We start from the raw sequence: 16,736 nt of genomic DNA, 5'->3' as shown, positions 1-16,736 counted from the left end.
AAGGGTACTCTGTGAGAAAGGTAGTGTGGGAGGCTAAGGGAAATTTCCTGCATGAAAGATTCAGATTGAAGCCACGTTGTGAGAGATCCGAGGCCAGTCCTACCATGCTCTGGGCTTCTGTGCACAGCCTCTGCTGGGTTCACCGGCCAGGGCAAATATTGATTGAGCATTGTTTGCAGGTCTCTGGCCTGGGTTCTCAGTGAGTCAGCACTCTGTTAACTCAGTAAGGGTGAATCCCCCACTCACAACATGGGATTTCCCGCCCAGCCGAAGCTCATGCAGTGGCTCAGGAAGAATTGCACTAGTCAGACTGTTCAAACCATAGTTTTTCTAATTTTAGTTTTGCATTTTGACGTAGAAGAGACTCATGTAGTTGCCTTGTTTTGCATAGATCTCCACCCCTGCTGGGACGTCTCTCCTGTATTCAGCAAGTCAATAAACCTTCCTTCCCCTCAGTTCCCCAATGCAGCTCCTCACCATAGCCCTGTTGTACCTTCTGCTCTTACTTTCTATGGTTGTCTTGAGATAAGGTAGCAGCACTGCAGTAGTTTTCCTATGACTGAAACAGTATTTCCTTTTCTCCCCAGTGGGCCTTTCTCATGCCTTTTTTTCATTTATCATATTTTAGAATGTTAATGATGCCATGGGTTCCATACCACCCCTTCCACATGAGGTCATCAGTCATAAGGTCATCACCATGAAGAAGAGAAACGAGGGTCCTCAATTTCACTACAAAAGTATTGGGTACAGCTTCTTCATGAAGTCCTACCTTGGCCTCTTAGCATCGCAAAAGACAGTTTCTTTTTTTGAGAGTCTTGCCCTGCCACCCCGGCTGGAGTGGAGTGGCACAATCTCAGCTCACTGGAACCTCTGCCTCCCCGGCTCAAGCGATTTTCATGCCTCAGTCTCCGAGTAGCTGGGATTACAGGTGCACACCATCACACCAGCTAATTTTTTAAAATTTTTAGTAGAGATGGGGTTTCACCATGTTGGCCAGGCTGCTCTCAAACTCCTGACCTCAAGTGATCTGTCTGCCTCGACCTCCCAAAGTGCTGGGACTACAGGCTTGAGACAGTTTCTTTTAGAGACTAATCTCCTAGGATTATTTTCCACTAGGACGAAACTCAAAATAATGTAGTCCAAAAGTCAAAAAATGATGGCCAGCAGGACAAATCTGATGGGCAGATAGATTTCATTTGGCATTCACAATGTTTTCAAATATTTTGAGTAAGTTACCCACGTATAAAATCTAGGAGATTTCACATAAAAATCTGAAATTCTAGCTTCTAAAACAACAGAGGATGGGACATAATGCAACCCCCATTCCAACTGCAAATCTGCCATCACAGAGTGACAACCATGCTCGGACATGCGAGCATATGGTCTCCATCTCCCCTTAGCACCCACTCAGCGAACTGCACTCTGCACTCCGAGCCCTTGTAGGTAATCAAGTTGCCATCCCTAAATTAGTTCAATTCCCTCACTCGACAGAAAAAACAACTGAGACCCAGGGCTGGGCGCGGTGCCTCACGCCTATAATCCTAGCACTTTGGGAGGTCAAGGAGGGTGGATTGCCTGAGCTCAGGAGTTCAAGACCAGCATGGGCAACACGGTGAAACCCCATCTCTACTTAAAACACAAAAAATTAGTCGGGCATGGTGGCCTCCGCCTGTAATCCCAGCTACTCGGGAGACCGAGGCAGGAGAATTGCTTGAACCCGGGAGGCAGAGGTTGCAGTGAGTCTTGATTGCGCCACTGCACTCCAGCCTGGGCAACAGAGTGAGACTCCATCTCAGAAAAAAAAAAAAAAAAGGAAAGAAATTGACTGAGACCCAGAAACACACTAAGAGCTCCCTGGGCTGAGAGTTTATTATTTGTACAACCAAAACCAGATCTTGAACAAACACAGGTCTCTTTGCAGCACTTTTACTTCCAGGTGCTGTCTTCCCCTCTTCTTCACATCTGTGACTAACTGCTCACCATGGTGAACTGCTTCAGGCTCTCGTCCCGGCAAGGAGGGTAGAATGAACAGCATCAAGCTCTATGCAAACAGTAATCAGGACTTAAGTCTTAACGTTTTGCTTTTAAGAGGTTTAATTATTTTGACTTGGTTATATATTTTTTCCTACCCAATACTCCTTTTCTGTGTCACATTGTAATCGGTGGGTAAACACACAGGTGACAAAGCAACAGGCAGATGTTTCCCTGGTCATTTATGTCTGTGTCCGTAGGAAGGTATGGACTTCCTCCTCACAATGACTTTTAGTTAACTCGATAGTAACTGGAAATACCACTCGAAATGTTATGTCAAAATCACAGATTGATTTTATAAGATAGATGCAGTAGATTTTCATTTCACCCTTGGTCCTGGTGGAGCATGGTTACCAAACATTATTTTACATCGTACACTGATAATCATGAACTTCATTCCAATAAAACCTCCCGTCAGCTTAGGCACTTTTCTAGGTGATGAGATGAAGCTTTATGAATTATTTCTTCTCACTAGCCTGAAACAGTAGTAGAATTCCAAAAGATAGCCTTCCCTCTTATCTCAATATGTTGGTGGGCTGTTCATAATCTTACTCGTACCTCAGGAAGCTAATTAACGGAAAAAAATTGTCTCTTTTATTTTTAATTAATAAGAGGCACATCTCAGCAAAAGCGTGAAAACTTTCAATTGGCTTGGACATTTTATAATCTTTTTCTTCTCCTAAGAGGTGCCCAGGACCTCACAATGAGGTGCATTGTGAACCTCATGCCAAGGTTAATTTGGCACCTCTGTCGCAAAGAGCATGTGCAGACTCTGACAGGCTTTCAGGGAAGCCACTTCCCCCATGTGCTCTGCTGGTTTCCTCATTGGTGTTTGGGAAGAGGAGGCTGGGCTCCTCCCGGGGAGTGGGGTGCTATGACAGATCAGACTTTCATGCAAGAAAATCAATCCTGCACATTTGATGCACTGCTTTAAACTTAAAGACCTCTTTGGATCCGAAACTGTAAGGTAAGGAGTGCTCAGCCACAATTCTTGAACTTTGAAACTGTGAGTGTAATTTGAGGTCGCTCCTTAAAGCTCTTTGTTGTTTAATATGAAACTGTAACATGCTGCCTAACCTCCTGCCTTTAGGAATAACAGCTCACTGTCAAACGTGCACGCACAGCTCTGACTTAAAAGGAAAAAAACTCACCACTGTTTAAAAAATAAAAAGTCTTCCATAAGGAAACAGTCATATAGATATGTTGTACTTTTACACATGTGTGGAAGTGTCCAGAAGAGACTGGGGTTTCTCTCTGCTCTCTGTAAATCAGTATGCTTACAAATGGGATCAAATCATCCTTGCCAGTTGAAAGTGGGTCTGGGTGCAGGTCCAATCCCATAGAGAGAAAACACCAGTGCAATTGTAACCAAATGTCAGTCCAGATCTGCAGGTCTTTATTCTGAATGTCGCTTGGTGCTTGCTTAGGCATGGGAGGGGATTAAACTCCGCTGCTGCAACTCTATTGGCACTGCTCTGTAAGATGTGAAAAATCTGTTGGGATCAGGTGTTAGTGTGTACAGGCCAGGTTCCTGTGATTGTGGCAAATTAAATTGGAAAGCTGAAAGTAATTATAGTACAGACTAGGAGCCAGGGATTTATCAGACATAAAAGGAGGTAGAACAAGTTCAACAATATAGAAGGCAATTATTTGTCTAATGTTGTTAACAAAATCCAGTCTTCCAGTAGAAATGTACAGGACCTTCTAATGTTTTTGTTCAAGTTTGATCGGCCTCCAAAGGTGGAATACTCAATGCTTTTAGCTAGCTCATTGACCTGTTTCTAAGAGGGCATCACTGTATAATATTTCTGTCTCACTGGGGAAAATAAGATGTTGACTCTTCTTTCTGTGCCCTAGAGAACTTAGAAGATGTAGATGATAATCAAACTGCATCTATTTTCTTAAATCTTTGCCCACACGTTCCTACTCTCCTCCTTTGCTTTTATCAGATATACAGGGACTAAGTTAATTGTTACTTCCCCTGAGATCTCCAAACCCTTACTGTACCCTTTTCACAGAGAGCACCAATCTGCATCCATACTTCCCTCCACGAAAAGCAAATCATATTCTTGCCCCATATCCTTTCTCATCCTTGATAGGGGCTTATACTTCCATGTAAGTCCCCAGGGCATATTCCCATGACACAGGCTCCCTCCTACCCACATACTGAGGTGAACCCCAAAGGACATCCTACCTAAAATCTGAGGGTGCAGCAGTAGTGGAGTCCTGGCCTGAAAATTCTCTCCTCCAGACATTTTCCTTTCCAGAACTAAGTGGCCTCACTTGACTTTAGGTATTCTCATGGCTTTACGCTTTGAACCACATGACTGATTAGCTGCGCACAGATTAGGGTAGGTACTCATTCACTGTAAGGATTCGAATGTTGAAGCTACCTTTGTCCTGGAAGGAAGAAAATTTCCCCAGCGGGAATGCCATAAGCACTGTTCCAGGGTCTCTGGAACTGAGAGTGGCTCTCTTGAGGATTTTTCTCTTTCTCCTGTCACTCTGTTTCTTGCTAATCTTGGCACACATTTTAAAAACGGCTCTAGCCAAAAGGTGAAGGTCCCTAAGGAAGGGAAGCTAGCGCTGTTTACTTCATGCAGCCAGGACAGCCAGGATGTAGGCGTGAGGTATAGCAGTGGGCTTGGATTAGCATTCCAGTGTGCCATCGCCTTACTGAAAGAGTTATTTGTAACTTGACAACATTTCTGCACATCTGCAATCCAAATGCAATGTATGTGAGGATAAATATTTAAGCAATGTGTTAGTTTCATTAACCAGACATGACATCAGAGCCATTCTCAGCAATTTCTTTTCTTGTTTTAATAAAATGAAAAGGAATAATAGGGGGGGAAACTAAAATATGTTACTTGTGTCAATGTAGAAAAAAATTGCCAGAAAAAAATTTCAAGATTTCTCTGTTTCTTTTACTAAAGGTGACACTTCCTTCATTGAAAGATTCACTCAGGTTCTGGTGGTTTTCATCTTTGACAGTCTGGGGCCTTTCCCTCATGGCTGCACTCAGACCCTGATTTCTTAGCAGAGGAATGCTTTGGGGACAGTCCCCAAAAGGTAGACAAAGGCTCTGGAATTATAAACTCGAGGAATAAGATTACTCCTCTTCATTGGTCTTACTGCTATTCCTATTCATTGGTCTATGCTAAGAGTTATTCCTATTCATTGGTCTATGCTAAGAACCAAATCCTGATGAAACCACACCATTACAGAGCTCACATTGAAAGAATATGTCATTTGTCTGTAGAGCTAATAGTTTCCTTTGTTTTTATTAGTTTTACTTTTCATTTTTTATTGAATGAATGAAAGGCTGGCTGAAGAAATAGCTGAAATTAACTATTATGATTTCATGTCCCATTTGAAGAATATTTCATTGTAGAAATTTTCACTAAGACTGGGTGGGAATGCAACTCTACATGAACAAACACGAAGAGATGAAATTAGACCATTTTATTTTAAACAAACCCTAAGACAGTGAGGTAAAAGAGTAATTCTGGTCTGGCACGGTGGCTCACACCTGTAATCCTAGCACTCTGGGAAGCCGACGTGGGCAAATCACCTGAGGTCAGGAGTTTGAGACCAGCCTGATCAACATGGTGAAACCCTATCTCTACTAAAAACAAAAAATTTAGCTGGGCATGGTGGTGCATGCCTGTAATTCCAGCTACTCGGGAGGCTGAGGCAGGAGAACTGCTTGAACCCGGGAGGTGGAGGTTGCCGTGAGCTGAGATGGCACCACTGCACTCCAGCCTGGGAGACAGAGCAAGACTCTGTCTCAGAAAAAAAAAAAAAAAAGAGTAAAGGAGTTAATAATTCTGGGCTTGACTCAGTGGCTCATGCCTGTAATTCCAGGACTTTGGGAGGCCGAGGCAGGCAGGTCATGAGGTCAGGAGATGGAGACCATCCTGGGTAATGTGGCGAAACCCCAACTCTACTAAAAATACAAAAGTTAGCTGGGCGTAGTGGTGCGTCCCTGTAGTCCCAGCTACTTGGGAGGCTGAGGCAGGAGAATCTCTTGAACCAGGGAGGTGGAGGTTGCAGTGAGCTGAGATTGCACCACTGCACTCCCGCCTGGCAACAGAGTGAGACTCTGTCTCAAAGAAAAAAAAAAAAAAGAGAGAGAGTTAAAAATTCTGACTTCATTCATCTATAGACAAGACAAAAACTAATGTATATATTCTGTCTTATCTAATGTGGTATACTAGGCAAAATCATGTAAAGTGTTAACTTATTGCCTATACGCCTAGTGTCAACACTTAGAGGACTCACAAAGAATTTATTGGCAATTTCTAGGAGCTTTTTGCAACTCTTATGCACCTGCCCTCTCAGATGGTCACAAATGTAGGTCATAAGCACAGCCAAGCAGTACTCATAGCCGTGGAATCACACTGATTTTTAAATAATAGTAAAATGGGTCAAAGGGAAATAACATTGGGAAATCTCTAAGGATGGAGTAAGAAAATAAGAACATAAGAATATTAAACACATGTAATATTCTTGAATTGATTCTGTAGAGATGCCAGAGGATGGAGAAGTCAAGCCATTTCCTTGAGAATCAATCAGCACGAAACACTTGGAATAAAATGCATGGATAGCGTCCTAGCTTCATGTGTCAGCACTTAGTTCAAGTAGGAGGCTGTCCCCCATTGGGGTCTTTGAATTGCTCTAAGAGGAACTTATGCATATGCTTAAATTGTCTTAAATTGGCAATATTCTAAAATAGATTATTAGAGGAATGGCTTGTAAGACATCCAAAAGAGATGCTAATGGATCCTAGAATTCAGAACAGATTCACTAAAAAGGAAATAATCCATACAGTCATATTGTTTTGTTCTTATGTTACTAACCTGTAGATGGATAGCCTGTTATTTAGTCAAAATTAATTTCATCAAAGCAAATTGGTCAATGTGATAAATTGGTTGCAAATAATTATTTCCCATCATTATATATTCAAGTATGGGTGATCAAACATGGGACAGCTTTATAACACTGTGAGTATCTTTAAATGTTGTTTCATAGTTTTCAGAACCTTTATTTTTGTCATTATGTGTAATGAATTCATCTTCACGTAATTACTTTGTATTGGGAAAAGTCTGAACAACTAAGGAATTGCTTAGAGGATAAGTTAAGGTTTTTAAAATTTTATTTGGTTATTTATTTTATTTATTTTAAGTTCTGGGATACATGTGCAGAATGTGCAGGTTTTTCACATAGGTATACATGTGCCATGGTGGTTTGCTGCACCTATCAACCCATTATCTAGGTTTTAAGCCCCACATGCATTAGGTATTTCTCCTCATGCTATGCCTCCCCTTGCCCCCACTCCATGACAGGCCACAATGTGTGATGTTCCCTTCCCTGTGTCCATGTGTTCTCATTGTTCAACTCCCACTTATGAGTGAGAACATGTGGTGTTTGGTTTTCTGTTCCTGTGTTAGTTTGCTGAGAATGTTGGTTTCTAGCTGTATGCATGTCCCTGTAAAGGACATGAACTCGTTCTTTTTTATGGCTGCATAGTATTTCATGGTATATGTGCCACATTTTCTTTATCCAGTCTTATCATTGACGGGCATTTAGGTTGGTTCCAAGTCTTTGCTATTGTGAACAGTGCTGCAATAAACATACGTGTGCATGTGTCTTTATAGTAGAATGATTTATAATCCTTTGGGTATATACCCAGTAATGGGATTGCCAGGCCAAATGGTATTTCTAGTTCTAGATCCTTGAGGAATTGCCACACTGTCTTCCACAGTGGTTGAACTAATTTATACTCCCACTAACAGTGTAAAAGGGACAACTAAGGATTTAATAATAGGAGCAAATTATTTGAAATTGATAGGATGGTTGAACAACAAACTATGATTGTGACATGTACTATTTTAGGCTTTTAATTCATTTATTAAATTTAATTGTATTTATTTATTTAGAGACAGGGTCTTGCTCTGTTTCCCAGGCTGAAGAGCAGTGGCCCAGTCATAGCCCACTGTAACCTGAAATTCCTAGACTCAAGTGATCCTCTTGCCTCAGCCTCCAAAGTAGCTGGGAATAAAAGTATCCACCACCACGCCCAGCTAATTTTTGTATTTTTTGTAGACAGGCGGTCATGCTATGTTGCCCAGGCTGGTCTTGAACTCCTGACCTGAACTGTTCCTCCTGCCTCAGCCTCTCAGTGTTGGGATTACAGGTGTGACCACGACCATCCTATTTTAGGAATTTAAAATAACATATGTATTTTACTGGAAAATAATGAATGCAAACCAGAAAACCAATGTTAAACATAATCCCATTCAAGAGGGGCTAGCCAATAACTACACATTAGTGCATGGTAGGCTTCCATATGCTTTCCCTATGACTATATATTGTCTTTTAACTACCATATGGTAATTGGAAACTGTCATAATTTTAGAGCAATCCATCAACTGTTGGACATTTGCATTCTTTTAATTAATTGCTGAACAGTTAGATTGTTTCAGTTATTCTACATTATAAGCAATGCCTAACAGGAATAATCAGCTAGAAAATAATTAGAAATTAAAAAATCAAACTATTGAGGAAAAGCAATATATGCATAAAAATATATAAGGTGCAAAATGGGTGGCAACTCAGAGCAATTTTGAAAAAATACCTATCAGCATTATTCCCTTTTAACTAGACCGTTGTTTTGAAAAAATTATCTTTTTAACCAAATTGCTTTTTGTCAGATTGCTTTTAGGCAAATTGAATTTGGACAAATTAATGGGAACAATAGTTCAAGGAAATGCAACAGACAAAATACACTTGAACTTCAGTGTGGCATTTTTGTAAATCCTTCATGGTATCATGGGAGACAAGATGAAGAAATATGGGCCTAGCTAATGCAATTAGGCAGATTAATAATTGGCTGAATGAACATACGTAGAGGGTGCTTATAAGCAACTCGGGTGAGGGGATGTCTGGTGACTTATTAACAACGTTGTTCTTGGTCCTGTCCTGATAAGCATTTCTATCAGTGTCTTGGATAAATGCATATTTAGTAATGTAAACACTACTAAATGTAAAGCCAAAAGGAAGAATGCACTTATGTGATGACAGCATCAAAACGAAAACAGATCTTAACAGGTTGGAATAATGAGCTCAAGCTACCTAGACCTAAGTAACAGTGGCAAACATAAGATTATTTATTTTGGATCATAATCATAAGTGCACACTCACTGAAAGAACTTGTACTTGTGAAATAAGACTTTAGGATTTTAGTTGATAGTAAATTCCATATGCTATAGACAAAAAAATGCAATGTGATCTTTGTTGACATTCTCCAATTATGTTTGTTCAATGAGTTATTAATCTGCCTAGTTGCATTAGTTCAGCCCATATTCTTAATCTCATCTGCAATGATACCATGAAGGATTTACAAAATGCCCCACTGAAGTTCAATGTGATCTTTAGTGACATTATTAGAAACACAGAGGAGGAATATAAGATACTTGGCATACTACATGCCAAGCCCTGTGCAAACCATAGCCTGTATCATAGTCCCATCCCCATGTGGCTTTCCTTGCTTTTGAATACATATGTAATCCTTGAGCTACCCTCAGGATCCTGCAGCCCAAATGATCAGCCAATCCAGATGGTGATTCCAACACTTCCCACTCCAAAAGTTCTGTTTATTTAAATGTTACTCAGACATTTGTGGGTAAATATGGAGAAGGTGGTAGTAGTTGGCCTGCCAGGGCAGGAACAATCTTCAAATCTGCACAAGTATTAAGAATAATGATTAGATTTTGTAATGAAGTATGTTTGGACGGATAGGGCTCTCGAGAGACATACAAGAATGTAAGAAGAAGAACATCATCTTCTTATCATAGCAGTTAGTGAGCATGGGTAAGATTCCAGATGGAGGGGAGCAAGCGGTGGAAGTCCAGAAGGACCACTGGCATTCCAGGAGATGGTGTGCTACACACCAATGAACCCAGGCACGAGAGGCTGCAGAAAGCATGGGCATACTCTGATAAGATTTAAAGACTCAGGAGGGAATGAAAATCAGAGGAGTTGCCTCTTCTGTCTGTCCTGGACAGGACTACATTTATCTGCTTAGTAGAGGTTTCTGCATTCCCTTTTTATTTGTTTCTATGAGGGTCATTTCCTGTGTCTGTGTTCCTTTACACCCATCTGCTCCTGCTGATCATAGGCTGAAGGCTGAGTCTTTAGTCCTATTCTGCAAGCCATTCTCAGCAGGATGTGATTTCCATTGCTCGTAACCTGGTGCGACAGAAAATAAGGCAATACATGGCTGTGACTTAGAGCACAAGTTTAGATTGTGATCCGGGACCTGACACTTGCCAGTTTTGGGAAATGCATTTAACTTTTCTCTCTCTGTTTCCCCACGGGTAAAAATAGAGGTAATAATAGTATCACCTGTCAGGGTTGTTAAGACAATTAAATAAAACAACATGTGGTAAACTACTTAGCACAGCAGCTCAACAATTCAATGAAAATTTTAATTGCTATTGTTGCTGTTTTTAGTTGGCCTCTATGCCAGCTTTCTTCACTCCCTGAAGCCGAGCAAACACCAATATAAAGTAGCACATGATTTTCAGGGCTAGATGCAATGATGAGGACTAGCCAACCATCCCTGTAACAAAAGGTACCACCCAGTCAGCTTCAACACAATTAAGTGAAGGACTAGTGGTGAGTGTCATATTTCACTCGTCTCCTCACTCACGGTTCCAGGAAACAAGTTCTCTTTAGTCTCCATCTGTAATCTACTACCTTGGGCATAGAGATTACCTCTTGGGCACATGGGAGCACAATCCTATTCCTGTTCTGTCACTATTATACCGACAGAAACTCTTCTTTTCTTGGAATTTTAAGTGAATACTATCATAAGCCCCCATGTGCCTGCAATCCAGCCTGACCAATTGTCAACTCATAGCCACCCTCACCCATACCCTCCCACAATGTCCACCACTAGGTTGCTGGTGAAGTGAAACTAAGACATCATCATTTCATTTAATAAATATTCAAGTTCGCATGTCTAATAAAAGGCCCAGGTTTTAGCAGTTCAGTTTTTCCTAGGGGTCCATTTTTAATAGATATTTGCCATTTTTTAATAGATATTTGAAACAATTAGGTAGGTGCAAAGTGTTCCAGTTCAACAACTGATAAAAGAAAAACTTCAGCTGAATTAAATTTAGAAGAGTTTAATTGAGCAATGAATGATCCCCCAATTGGGGAGCCTCTTGAGCCAGAGTAGGCTCAGAGACTCCAGCGCAGCCATCTGGTGGAAGAAAATCTACGGACAGAAAAAGGAAAGTGATGTAAAGAAAACGGAAGTGAGGGACAGAAACAACCGGATTGTTTACAGCTCAGTGTCTGCCTTATTTGAACAGGGTTCAAACAGTTGGCTACATTTGATTGGCCAAAACTCAGTGACTGGCACAAGGCTATGGCCTGTGTCTGTTTAGACCTTCACATGTTATGGATCATGATGTACAGAGGAACCTTTAGGCTGAACTTAAAATATGTAAGGAGGCAGCTTTAGGCTAACCCTCATTTAACATGACTCTTCAGCATCCATTAAAAGGGATGTTTTTGTAACATGCCACATGAAAAACATTGTTACCAATGAAGAGTATTCAGGATCTTTTCACATTTTTACATCTCTGAAATTGGGATGCATTTTACAACTGATAGCAAGTGATAGTTTAATTGACAGTGTTATTTTTCTTTCTTAGTGATACATTATCTAATGGTGCATCTCACAGAGGATGGTGTCTTAGAAGTGAAGAGACGCAATGGTTGAGAAGATAAATGGACACATTCACACATGCACACAAATGTACCTAAAGCTACTTGCTTAATTGCCTACATATGCATCTATATGAACTAGAAAATGAACGTAAATTTAAAGTAAAATGAGTACATGAGTTCTGAGAGAGCAAAGTAGATATTTTTGAACATTTTTCTGAAAAAAAAATAACAGGTAAAAACCATATAGGTATACTATTCCAACAAAGAGATAAAAACCACATAGGCATTCTATTCTCTTCCAACAGGTACAGCAACATCCCTACCATGGAGGGTAAAGCTTGAGATTCTCAAGACAATGCTGCTTGTCCCTCAATAACATTTCCATAGTCAAACTCTCCTATTCATATAATCTCTGTTGTCTGAACTTATCATCATATCTTTCAGAAGCTTCTTAAAAGGAGGTAACAGAAATGGCAAGAATGAGCAATGTGGTCAGACAGGAAAATACATGTGGTTAATACTACATTTTAAAAAGTGCTAAGTTATATATAAGAGAAACATCTATTCAGTCTACATGTTTGGTGAACATTCTTGGGTTATTTGTGGTTAATGGAAGTAAATTCTGTCTTCACAGCATTTGTCCCAGAGTTTGGGACCTAAACTTTACCCATCTATTCATCCATCCACTTTTTAAATATATGTGGTTAATAATACATTTTAGGCCGGGCGTGGTGGCTCATGCCTGTAATCCCAGCAGTTTGGGAGGCCGAGTCAGGTGGATCACATGAGGTCAGCGGTTTGAGACCAGCCTGGCCAACATGGTGAAACCCTGTCTCTACTAAAAATACAAAAAATTAGCCGGGTGTGGTGGTGGGTGCCTGTAATCCCAGCTACTTGGGAGGCTGAGGCAGTAGAATCACTTGAACCAGGGAGGCGGAGGTTGCAGTGAGCCGAGATCGCGCCACTGCATTCCACAGCCTGGGTGACAGAGCGCGACTCTGTCTCCAAAAATAAATAAATAGGCTGGGTGCAGTGGCTCACGCCTGTAATCCCAGCACTTTCAGAGGCTGAGGTGGGCAGATCATGAGGTCAGGAGATCGAGACCATCCTGGCTAACACGGTGAAACCCCATCTCTACTAAAAATACAAAAAAAATTAGCCTGGTGTGGTGACACTTGCCTGTAGTTCCACCTATTCCGGAGGCTGAGGCAGGAGAATGGCGTGAACCCGGGAGGCGGAGCTTGCAGCAAGCCGAGATCACGCCACTGCACTCCAGCCTGGGCGACAGAGCGAGACTCTATAAAAAAAAAAAAAAAAAAAAAAATTCATTTCTAGGCTATAAATGTAATTTTATATGATAAGTTCTAATCAATGTATTAGTAACATTAAAACAGCAATGCAAAATGAATTCAGAGAAATGTTGGCTATTTCTCCTGAGATCCATGGAGGTGATCTGGAAATTTTCCTCCATTTGTAGATTAGGAAGCATGTCACAGCATTCCCAGAGATTCTGTAAGAAGGCTGGGGTCAAAGGAACGTGTAGACCTTACCACATGACCTAGTCTCGTGTTAGCAGCAGCTTCTCTTTCTTCAGGGACAAGTCAGAGGTCATTTTGTGCCTTGGTTCATTCCAGGTCCCTGTGGTCAAGCATGGATTCTACTGACATGTGCAGCCCAAGAATTTACACTGAGCCCGCTGAATGACATTGACTTAGGACCTTCCCCCTTGAGACTCTCATGAACCAAAAATTAGGGCGCCGAGGAGACCCCGGGAGACAGTCAGAGCTTGGAGTCCATTTTATTTTTAGCTTAATGCTTCCCTCTCCTCTCATTTAAGATCAGCCTTTTCTGAATGGCTGCCTCTGAAAGCCAGAAAGCTTTCAGTTGATTAAACAGCATTAGTTCACCTCATTATTGGAAGAAAAATAGGAAAGTCAAAATAAAGATGCATGTTCTCCTATAAGAGAAGAAATTATCCTTGTTAGTAATTCCTTCATTGTCTGAAATAATCCCATTAGGCATTGTCTTTCCATCAAAACTAACCAGCACAAAGCAACAGGCAGGAGAAGGGAGCTTGTGAAGGAAAATATTGCTGTCATTTAGCTGCTCGTCAAAAGAGATAACTTAAATGGTCTTACTTCTTAATTAAAGGTACAAGAGTAACCATTAATTCTTGACTATAACAAGATTAAATATTTCTGTATTGTTTTTTCTTATGTTCTGTCCTCATGCAGACAGCCTCCTGCTTGTCTTGCTGCATTTGGTTAAAAGCTTATTTGGGTTTTGTAAATTGTATGCTCCTTCAGAATATGAAAAATGCCACAGAGCCACTCCTTTGAAAATATATTGTACAAATTGCATAAAACATCAAGGGATTCTCGTTTTCTCCAAGTTCAGTCACCACTCAACAAGGGAGCATTAGATAAAACATGATCAAGAAATTCCCTTAAATAAGAAGCAGGACTTTACCTTTGAGGAATCTGGATTCTGTTGTTGGATGCTTCCTTGATAGGCCCCTGACCCTGAAATGTTCTCCACAGTAACAGGGTCTCCACTTCCTGTGTCCCTCATTCGTTCTCATCATTGTGACGTTTGCAACACAGTTTACAAAACGTTTCTCACAGACGATCTTATTTTATCTTTTCCGTCAGGATGAGCAATGTAAGTAAAAGAGTCAATAGTTTTTGGCCGGCCGCGGTGGCTCACACCTGTAATCCCAGCACTTTGGGAGGCTGAGGCGGGCGGATCACGAAGTCAGGGGATCAAGACCATACTGGCTAACACGGTGAAAGCCCGTCTCTACTAAAAATACAAAAAAATTAGCTGGACGTGGTGGCAGGCGCCTGTAGTCCCAGCTACTCAGGAGGCTGAAGCAGGAGAATGGCATGAACCCGGGAGGTGGAGGTTGCAGTGAGCCGAGATCGCACCACTGCACTCCAGTCTGGGTAACAGAGCCAGACTCCATCTCAAAAAACAGATAGATAAATAAATAAATAAATAAATAAATAAATAAATAAATAAAAGAGTCAATAGTTTTTTTAAGTTTGGTAACTGAAGTTCAAAGCAGGCAACTGACTTGTGTGAATTTCAACAAGAACAAGAAATGAAGCCAAGAGTGAAATTGAAATCCGTGAGATTTCTTCAAGGTGAGAAAGAGCATTGCTAAACTTCATCACATGCAGCAAACTGTGAATGCGTTAAAAGGAGTTTTCACCAAGCCCAAAGACAACACAGTTCTGTCAGTTTTCACAGAGAAAACCCTCAAGGGAAAAGTACTATTGATGCAGAACCCCTGCTGCCAATGTATTCTGTCAAGTTGTGACACCAGAAACTCAACAACAATTGTAAAAACAAAGTAAGTGCGTCTGCTACTAAACCCTTATTTAGTGTGGTGTTGTATGTGATAGTGGACCACAAAAAAGAAATGGAAAGAGTGAAAAGAGCCTCCCCGAGCAGGTTCGCTGGATGGAGTGGAAATGCGAGTTGAGAAATGAGTATCTCTTCAGCATTCCTACGTTTTCCCCCTCAGATCCTGAGTGGAAACTGGAAAGGATTCGTGGTTACTTGGATCTAGGAAAATTCTGTTTTATCTCTGATAGGACTAAGACAAAGCAGAAATGAATACTCTCCCGTTTGTACAACCCGGCTTGCCTTCCTTCCTCCCCGCAGAGGAAGCACGTGGACGCTTCCCTTCCCGTTGGAAGTTGCCAGCCTCTCTTCAGAGAGGTGAGGGCAGAACTGGTCATTACGGAAAGTGTCGGAGGAATGGTGCCACAGCTTCAGGTTCAGGCAAGTAAGACAGAAGCTGAACTCATTAAGAGGCGTTTGGAACCCGGAGTTTCTTGTTTTCCTGTTGGAGAAACTCTAAACTCTGAGAGTGTCCAAAGTCGATCTGAGAGAGCCTTTCTGACTTGCTCGCTCCTGCTCTGCTATCCACCTGACCACTCAGAGTCTATTTTTTTCTGTCACAGAACACTTGGGCAATGTAGAAAACAATAAAACACAAGTAAAATTCCCTTGTAGTCATATTCCCTTATTAGATGACCTCTGTTTGTATGTCTTTGTAATTCTTCTTCTACTATTTTAACATAATTGATCCCAAACGAAATATAATTTGCACTACTCCTTATTAGCTAAATATATGACAAAGGCATTTCCTCATATTTTAAAAATTCATCATAAACATTGTTTTTATTGGTTGCATACTATTACTATTTCAACTTTTTCATGTACAAAATGTAATAAACTATACCCTAGCAGCTAAACATTTCACTTTCTTGCAGAATTTTTATTTTTCAAAATGCTGATATTATTTTTTGTCCATAAAGTATCTTGGATCTTTTAAGGTATCTTTAAAATTTAAAATAGTTTTAAGATTTCTATCATTGAAAGAATATGGCTGGCCAGGCACGGTGGCTCAAGCCTGTAATCCCAGCACTTTGGGAGGCCGAGGTAGGAGGATCACTTGAGCCCAGGAGGTTGAGGTTGCAGTGAGCCATATTCTCACCACTGCACACTACACTCCAGCCTGGTTGACAGAATGAGACCCTATCTCCCAAAAACAAGAGAAAGTAATACTGTTTGATACTAGAAAATTTTCTGGAAAGGCTGCATCAATTCAAACTACTGTTAGCAGTGAATGGGGATAAATACCTGACCTCACTCTCACCAACACTGAATTGTATATGTTCTCAAGACTTTGCTAAGTTTATAGAGAAAACAGTGTCTCATTTTAACTTGCATTATTGTTTACCTGCATTATTGAAACCAAATTTTGGGGGGGAGAGGGTATTCATTAGCTTTTTATATTTCGTCCTTGGGAAAACTGTATGTCTCCTTACCTATTTGACCAATGGGGTTGTTACAGCTTTCAAATTAATGAGTGTCAGCTTTAAAAATTCTTTTTAACCTTGTGTGACCTTTTATCTCACGGCAAATAGAGAGGGGGTACAGAGCATGGT

The 16,736-nt window shown here is 40.9% G+C and overlaps 1 protein-coding gene across 1 annotated transcript in view; it reads left to right on the top strand.

Moving 5' to 3' along the window:
- Positions 1-2,840: 2,840 nt before the first annotated feature.
- STARD13 (StAR-related lipid transfer (START) domain containing 13) overlaps positions 2,841-16,736 on the top strand; it is a 583,251-nt gene continuing 569,355 nt past the window's right edge. Inside the window, exons 1-2 of the mRNA XM_011997821.1 lie at positions 2,841-2,998; positions 15,305-15,564. The gene's annotated coding sequence lies outside the window, so the exon portion shown is untranslated. The remainder of the gene's footprint in view (positions 2,999-15,304; positions 15,565-16,736) is intronic.

This window comes from Mandrillus leucophaeus, unplaced genomic scaffold, assembly GCF_000951045.1.
Source record: "Mandrillus leucophaeus isolate KB7577 unplaced genomic scaffold, Mleu.le_1.0 Scaffold549, whole genome shotgun sequence".
NCBI lineage: Eukaryota > Metazoa > Chordata > Mammalia > Primates > Cercopithecidae > Mandrillus > Mandrillus leucophaeus.
This window is presented reverse-complemented; position numbering and strand designations above follow the sequence as displayed.